This window comes from Phalangium opilio, unplaced genomic scaffold (genome assembly GCF_054372755.1).
Source record: "Phalangium opilio isolate 3A_F unplaced genomic scaffold, DU_Popi_V2 ptg000061l_1, whole genome shotgun sequence".
Taxonomy (NCBI): Eukaryota; Metazoa; Arthropoda; class Arachnida; order Opiliones; family Phalangiidae; genus Phalangium; species Phalangium opilio.
The window spans coordinates 8303815-8311886 of NW_028324178.1; the positions used below are offsets into that span (position 1 = coordinate 8303815).

Below are 8072 nucleotides of genomic sequence, written 5' to 3' on the forward strand. Positions count from 1 at the left end.
ATCTGTTTTAATTACCAGTCGTCGGTAAACTGATTTAATTACCAGTCGTCGCTGAATTTGTTGAAATCTGACTGTCTTCATCCATTGAAGTAGTTGTTGAGTTAGTGTTCACGTCACCGCTTGGAGCCAGGGACGTAGACGATATCGTAGTTCATGCATCAGTGTTGACGTCAATGACTGTAGAGGTCATAGTTTAATCAGAAGCTGGAGTTGAGATCATGGTTGTATCAGTTGTAGCTAGAGGGGGGACGCAGTAGAAGTCACGGTTGAACCAGTTTCTACTGTGACGTCAGTAGCTGGGATAAAGATATAAATCTGAGATTTTCCATGCCAAGAGTACTCATTATATATACCTCTTCTTCCAAATATAAGTTTGTACATTATCTAGTCTGTGAAATATCTCAAGACCAAGTTGCCTTATTTGGTGAATGGCCGACTCGCTCATCAAAATTCGATGATACTTCTAGCAGAGATAAAAACTTAAAATTTGGGATTTAAGTTTTGAATTTAAAAACTGGGTTAACAATACTGAAAACCAAAAAGGAAAAACTGGGTTAACAATACTAAAAACCAAAAAGGAAATCTGCCTACAAAAACACGTAAGATCATCGTTAAAAGGAGGCCTTCCTAGGAAAATAAGTGAGATCCTAACAATAATAACAAGTAATGAACTCTTAATCTACTTTGGCATTTTGGAGAGAGAGATCATAAATGTATTTTGCATTTCGTACACATCAAATACTTTAAAAATATAGTTAATGTTTCCAAAAGTCATGTTTAGCTGCTTAGTGTTTTACCAAATGACCTTCTGCATTAGCTTAATGATTGTGGTTTTAACTTAAAAGGTTTTAGAGTATATTCTAAATGACTGTGGTTTTAACTTAAAATAAAAGCTTTTAAAATGTACTATATGACTTTTACCTCGATTATAGTTCTTCCGAATTTCTAAACAGCTCCTTTATCTACTGAAGACAAGTGCCCTGAAGCCAACATACATTTATAGCACGCGAAACTGTATTTACCCTAAATGTTGAAATGTGTCTTGTCTAAAATCGCTACAAACCACTCATTCTTTCGTTAAAGCATAGCGCGGCTCAAATGGATCCCCTACAAGTTGACTTTTCTTACGAACTACAGTTTTGGCTTGGCGAAGCTAGAGATATTTGTGGGCGGGATTTATACGTGCATTACTAGCCTTTCCAAGCCAAACCCGGAGTTCAAGAGGAAAGTCCCCTTGTAGGGGATCCACTAGAGCCGCGCTATGCTTTAAACACAAGCCTTTTAAGAAATCGATGCTACGTACATTAGAATAAATGTTTAAATGTTTGGCCATTAGCGAAGTTAAAGCGTTAGCTAAAGCTCTTTTGGCAATTTAAACAAACGCTCTCGAGCAATGCAACAGTTTATCACGTATCCCAAACCGTCGATAGAAATACGAACGTCTTGCTTGAGCTCTCTGATCAACGCTGTTAGGTTAGTAAGGTAACGTCAAATAAAATCCAAAGGTTGGTTTATCAATTGCTGACAATATATGGCACACTTGCTTCACTTTGCGAATCGCTGATAATTCTCCAAACATTTCCTGATGCTGCCGATTCCCTTTTAAGTGATAAGAAGAAGCGTTAACCTTGGGTGTAAGCCCCTCCATTATTAATCTAGATGTAACCATAGCCTACATCTTAACCCTAGTTATGATAATGGAGTAGAAGCTAACAATATGTTTTAGGCGCACTTGATTTAATTTACCATTAGAGTTTTCAAACATTTCGGCTTTTGGATTGATTTTCAAAGGGGATGAGCCAGAACAGTACAATTCCCCATCGCGCATGTTATACTGCGAAAACTAAAAGCTAAACTCCCCTTTCTTTTTTATATTGTAAGCCGTTTTACGTATTTTAACGCCCATTTTTTTGGGCAGCATGAGGTAGTACTGCGAAGTCCCTATTACACTTAGTGTATGTCGGTGTCTGTGCACACTTATCATTTTGAAAGTTATATTTTAAGTTGGCCAATATAGACCTACGTTAATTTATTAATGCTTATTTTATGAACGTGTCATTTAATTGAAAATATTTCACTTAATTTTTTGGCTTGTAGATCGGAGACTTGTTTCTGAAGGTCATGGCGGTAAATATTATATTATATTATTTTATTTTGTTTTTATTAAAAAGTTCATACCTCATGTTATTATTAAGCGCTTCTTTAGTGGCCGAGAAACCCATGGTAATTTTGTCAGACCCTCATATAGGCAAAGCTTACAATTGGTAATAGGGTACCAGTTTGTGTTAAAGAAAATAGCGTAAAGAGAGCCATAATAGATCTTTGACCTAATAGATAACGGGCCCTGATAAGACTTCAATGATAACTATTCTCACCAGGAGTTTGATTCGAAATGCGAATGATAATTTCATCTTTTCAGTTTTCATCGGTATATTTTGTTTGTACACTAAACCTCTGCAGTTTGGGTCATGAAAAAGGGTGTTACGAGTATAGTGCGGGATACCCGAGATTTGCACACCCTGATGAAACTAGTGTTTTTCAAAGATGGTCAAAATTTAAATTTTTAGGGGACAGCTACGCGATTCATTTATTTAAATGAACGCTGCGTTCATGCGTGGATTATTTCTTCTTTTTAGGATATTACAATTAATGAGGACCGCGAGGAGACAGTAATAGATTGGTCGATAGAACAACAGTCAAATAGGAATCTACGATCTCGAGAGCAGAAAGATGTAACATTTACTGAGGAAAAATATGAAACATCTGCTGAGGAAAAAGATGTAACATCTCCACAGGAGGAAGATGTAACATCTGCAGATGAGGATGAAATTATGAAATGACAAACTAAAAAGTATTCAAAATATCAAGTCCCAACAACTCGATTTTTATAAGTACAAATTTAAAAAAGAATGACATCCCATGAGGACATACTTTTAATTTTTTGATAATAACTTTAAACTATGTCAAAAATATTCTAAAGTTAAGTATAAGTTAAAAAAAATCCACGGGTAGGCAACATCTGTGCCGTGTCAAGAAACAATTTTAAAAAAATGTTATAATTGACAACTTTAAAAATGTGATAATCGATAACTTTAAGGAAAGGTTTTTTATAAATTTGAAAAAAACGGGTTGGCCATAATTGTGCCTTATTTTTGTTTTGTAACTTTGCAAATAATTGATAACTTTAAGGAAAGTTTTTAAAAAATAAAAAAAAAGACGGTTTGGTCATAATTGTTCCTTATTTTTGTTTCGTAAGTTAAAACTAAGTCAAAAACATTATAAAGTTAAGTATAAGTAAAAAAAATATTTCACGGGTAGACCACATCTGTGCCGTGTTAGGAAACTATTTTTTTTAAAATGGTCAATGGATAACTTTAAGAAAAGTTTGGTAAAATTTAAAAAGAAAAGAAAAGGTACACCATAATTATGCCCCTCGGATTTTAGAAACTGCCATTTTTCAGAGCCACAAATTTTTTTTTACAAATTAAAGTTCTTGTCAAAACTATAATTACAAATTTTTAAATTATAAAACCAAAAACTTAAGGCATAGTGTGGGTCTGATGGATCCTACAGAAATTTACTTTCCTCCTGAACTCTGTTCGCCTTTTCAATGGCTAGTGGGCAGGGCTCATAAGAGTGCTGTCATTTGAAAATTGTCAGAAACATACAGATAGGTGTGCAATTCAAAAAGTGGCCATTATTTCAAGATGAAAGGAAAAGAACTTTGAAGTAAAGGAAAAAGAACTTTAAAGAAAAGGGGAAAGAACTTTCAAGGGGGAAAAACTTTTAAGAAACCGGGTTAAAAACAAGAAAATGACTAGTATTATGTTTAAAAAAATACAAAAGTACAAAGTGAAATAATTTAGTACAAACTTGATCTCATATCCCAAGAAGGGGATAAAAAAAGACACTTTATTTTGTTATTTTAATCGAAATTGATATTGTAACCAAATAAAAGTGTCTTTAATATTCTATAATATATAAATAAGTACAAAACTACAATAAAAGTATAACCCTTTAGTTTATTTAATCAAAATTGATCTTGGAACCAAATAAAAGCGCCTTTAATATTCTATAATATGCAAAAAAGTACGAACCTTCATTATCCCAATAAGTGGATAAAAACAACCTTTTATTTTAATTAATTAACATTTATCTTCTAACCAAAAACACATTGTGCCTTTAATATTAAATTAAGTACAAAACTCATACCCAAAGAAGTGGATTAACACGGACCTATATTTTGTTAATTTTTCATAAAAATTTATTTTGTAAGTACGTACAGACTGTTAAAAAAGTCTTTGCGCGTTGCGTTTTTTGCACATATTTTACTATATTTCAAAAACTATTCAAGCTAGCGCTCTGGAATAAAGTGCGTTATAAAAGTTTTGCATTTCTCTTTCATATTTTACCCGTTCCAAAGTTGTCCTTTGCATACTTATACCGGAAACCGGAAAAGTCAAAATTATCAACTTTGAAAATATTGGATTCTCGAGGATATAAATGCGATTTTCGGATTCCTTAGGGTCGATTCATATTTGAAAAGTGTTCACCAAATTCAATTCGGATGAATAGGTCACGAGTAATCAGCCTTTATTCAAAATCTGGCAAACTTGGTTAGATTGGCGATAATTCATATCGAGTATCGAATCTTTGTCGTAATAATGCTCGTTAGATGTTATGACACTTTATGCATATATATATGATTGGTCTTTTGGCGCAATACTTTGAAACAAATCAGACGTTCATTAAAGGGATGGTGATGTGGAAAATAAAGTAATTTTTTATTAATTCTTCTATAAGACCAATCTGCATCGTGAAACATCCAGGAAATAACACCGAACGATTTTTAAACGACAATTAGTTTGAAATTTCAAAGATAATTTTAAATAGGGATCTCCGACCAATCGCGTAGCGCCCCGCCTTTTTATCAACAATTTTCTCTTGGCACGCTCCGTGTTGAATAAATTTAACGCGAGACTTGAAAAAATTTGCACGATGTGACAATTGTGGCGCGAGACATGGAGTGTGCCACGAAAATTTTGTTAACGAAAAGGCACGGCGTTACGGGATTGGTCGGAGTTCCTTTTTTGAAATTATTCTTAAAATCTTAACCTAATTTGAATATTAAAATCAATGGGAGGTATTTCCTGAATTTTTCATTATGCATACTGGTAGAAGAATCAATAAAAAAAATCACTTTATTTTCCACTTTCCCTTGCCTTTAAGAGAAACCTCGCGTCTTTTGAAGAGGAGAAGCGGTTTGAAAATTTTTTTATTTGGGCCATGATATCATAATATTTAGAACTCATATTAATTACGTCTAGGTCTTCAGCAGCCTAGAGAAAATCTCATTCATGATGGCATATGCGCTTCACGAGATCCCTTCAAATAGACATATTCGACTATTCCATTTAAGAAACAACCTCAGAGGAGATGGCTTCTATAAGTTCTATGCAAGGAAGGTTGGCTACGCGATTGAGCTTCGCTAAACGGAGCCTGGGGTTGCCTATAGCCTCCCGCGGTTAGAGCAAATGTCAGGCCATTGAAAGATTTTATTTTAGGGGTAGGAATAGGACAGAGTAATCTAGGCGCGCATCAAAGTCCCGGACCCCTTCCTCGGGACGGTGGGATATGAAACAAGAGGCGGCTCATAAAGACTGAGGAAAAAAGGAATTCCGTATTTTTCGCCGTCCCAGTCAGCAACGTCATAAAAACCTAGTTTAAGTGAGCCAATCTGAAATTTTAAACTTCTAATTACGTGTTGGAGGTAGGAGCTGTATACTGGGCTATGAGTCGGACTGAATTAAACACTAACCGTTCTCTATTCCTACTTCTAAAATTAAATATATCTCTGGTGAGGCTTAATAGTAAAGCCGACCGCAACCAAAGCATGGGCAAAGGCGTATTTCACAACTGACGTTCAAACTTCAAAGCTACCGATGGAAAGGCCTAAAAACTAAATGGAAAAAATGAAAGCCGGTAACAATTATCACAACTAAAAATAACAGCTAACAGCTAAACCGAGCCCGAACGGTAAAAACTTGAAGTTGGTCTCTGCGCTGCTGGTCTGCTACTCCTTTTGTTTATTTTCTATGGCAAAAACACTATTTTTGGGCATCGAGGGGCAGTGAAAAAAAAACATCAATGCAGTTACTTGCTCGATCATTTATATAAATATATTTCTTCGGGCGTGATAAATGCAGTTAGGGAGTAATGGGGATATTAGGGAATTTTGTGTTTTAAGAATTGTAATATTCAACAGATCCGCCCGGTTCGCTGGTATTCTTTTCTGCGTAAGATTAACCAGCTCTAATCGTGACCGGTATTAATATAATTAATAAGCTAACAATTATTCTTATCTTACATAAAAAAATAGTTTTAGTGTATGGTTTCAGGCTCTGAAGGAAAATTGGCCAGCCCATGCGTCCCGACTCGTTGCAAGATTTCGGGCGAACGAAGGAAGTGACGCTTTTCACGGGGCCGCTCTTTCGCCCGACTTGAACCCTATTTAGTGTTTATGTCTCTCATTAAATAAAAGAAGTGTTTAAGGGCAAGGGGAGGTTAAGTAAAATATTAATATTGAAACTGAAAGTGACAGTCTTGTTTGTAATAAGTAAGCAAACGAACTATCTTTAATTTAAAACTCGAAGGAAGTCTTGTAATTTGAAACTCGTAGGAAGTATTGTTATTTGAAAATTTTCCTCCAAATTTTATTAATATTTGTCAGCTTTTAACTAATTATTAATAAAGATAATAAAAGTTTTCGAAAAATTCTTAAAAAAAGGCATGTCTTCTTTCCCTCATAATAAAAGTCTTAAAACACAAAATTCCCTAATATCCCCATTACTCCCAAACTGCATTTATCACGTCCGAAGTAATATATTTATATAAATGATCGAGCAAGTAACTGCATTGATATTTTTTTTTCACTACCCCTCGATGCCCAATAATAGTATTTTTGCCATAGAAAATAAACAAGAGGAGTAGCAGACCAGCAGCGCAGAGACCAACTTCAAGTTTTTACCGTTCGGGCTCGGTTTAGCTGTTATTTTTAGTTGTGATAATTGTTACCGGCTTTCATTTTTTCCATTTAGTTTTTAGGCTTTTCCATCGGTAGCTTTGAAGTTTGAACGTCAGTTTTGAAATACGCCTTTCCCATGCTTTGGTTGCGGTTGGCTTTATTATTAAGCCTCACCAGAGATATATTTAATTTTAGAAGTAGGAATAGAGAACGGTTAGTGTTTAATTCAGTCCGACTCATAGCCCAGTATACAGCTCCTACTTCCAACACGTAATTAAAAGTTTAAAATTTCAGATTGGCTCACTTAAACAAGGTTTTTATGACGTTACTGACTGGGACGGCGTAAAATACGTAATTCCTTTTTTCCTCTGTCGTTATGAGCCGCCTCTTCTTTCATATCCCACCGTCCCGAGGAAGAGGGTCCGGGACTTAGAATACTCTGTCCTATTCCTACCTCTAAAATAAAATCTTTCAATGGCCTGACATTTGCTCTATCCGCGGGAGGCTATAGGCAACCCCAGGCTCTGTTTAGCGAAGCTCAATCAGAGGTCGGCATTATCTAACCGTTATCCACACATTTTGCGGTTATTTATGGTTAATTTCAATGATCAGATAATATTATCCATATGGATAAGTTCAAAACATTTATCAAAAAAATGTCTTCTGAATAATATCGCTGAGATTGTTAAATTGTGTTAATATATCTATGGTCACAATTTAGAAGCATAATTTTATTCAACAGGTGTCCCTAAAGTTGTTTTAAACTGAATATGTCGAAGCGAATAAAGGTTATAAATAAGACAAGTAAAAGACACTGACCATTTTCTTTATTTCAGAGAATTTTCTCATAAAATACATTCATGCACACGTTATCTCACATAACTTATCATTTTAAGATTGCAAATGTAATAATTTTATTTTTTTATACACGCATTGATGTTTCTAGATATCCGTATTGATGTCTTTAGACATACATAATGTCGTTTTAATATCGTCCTTTTTCCAAAACAATTTTAGGGACATCATGGCCTTCCCCCTTTTAGGCTGA

General features: G+C 34.7%; 1 long non-coding RNA gene across 1 annotated transcript; it reads left to right on the forward strand.

The window, feature by feature from the left end:
- Positions 1–616: 616 nt before the first annotated feature.
- LOC149664390 (uncharacterized) lies at positions 617–2840 on the forward strand. The gene is made up of 3 exons (XR_016368408.1): positions 617–663; positions 2098–2127; positions 2637–2840. It is a non-coding gene; the product is annotated as an uncharacterized LOC149664390 (long non-coding RNA).
- Positions 2841–8072: the final 5232 nt, after the last annotated feature.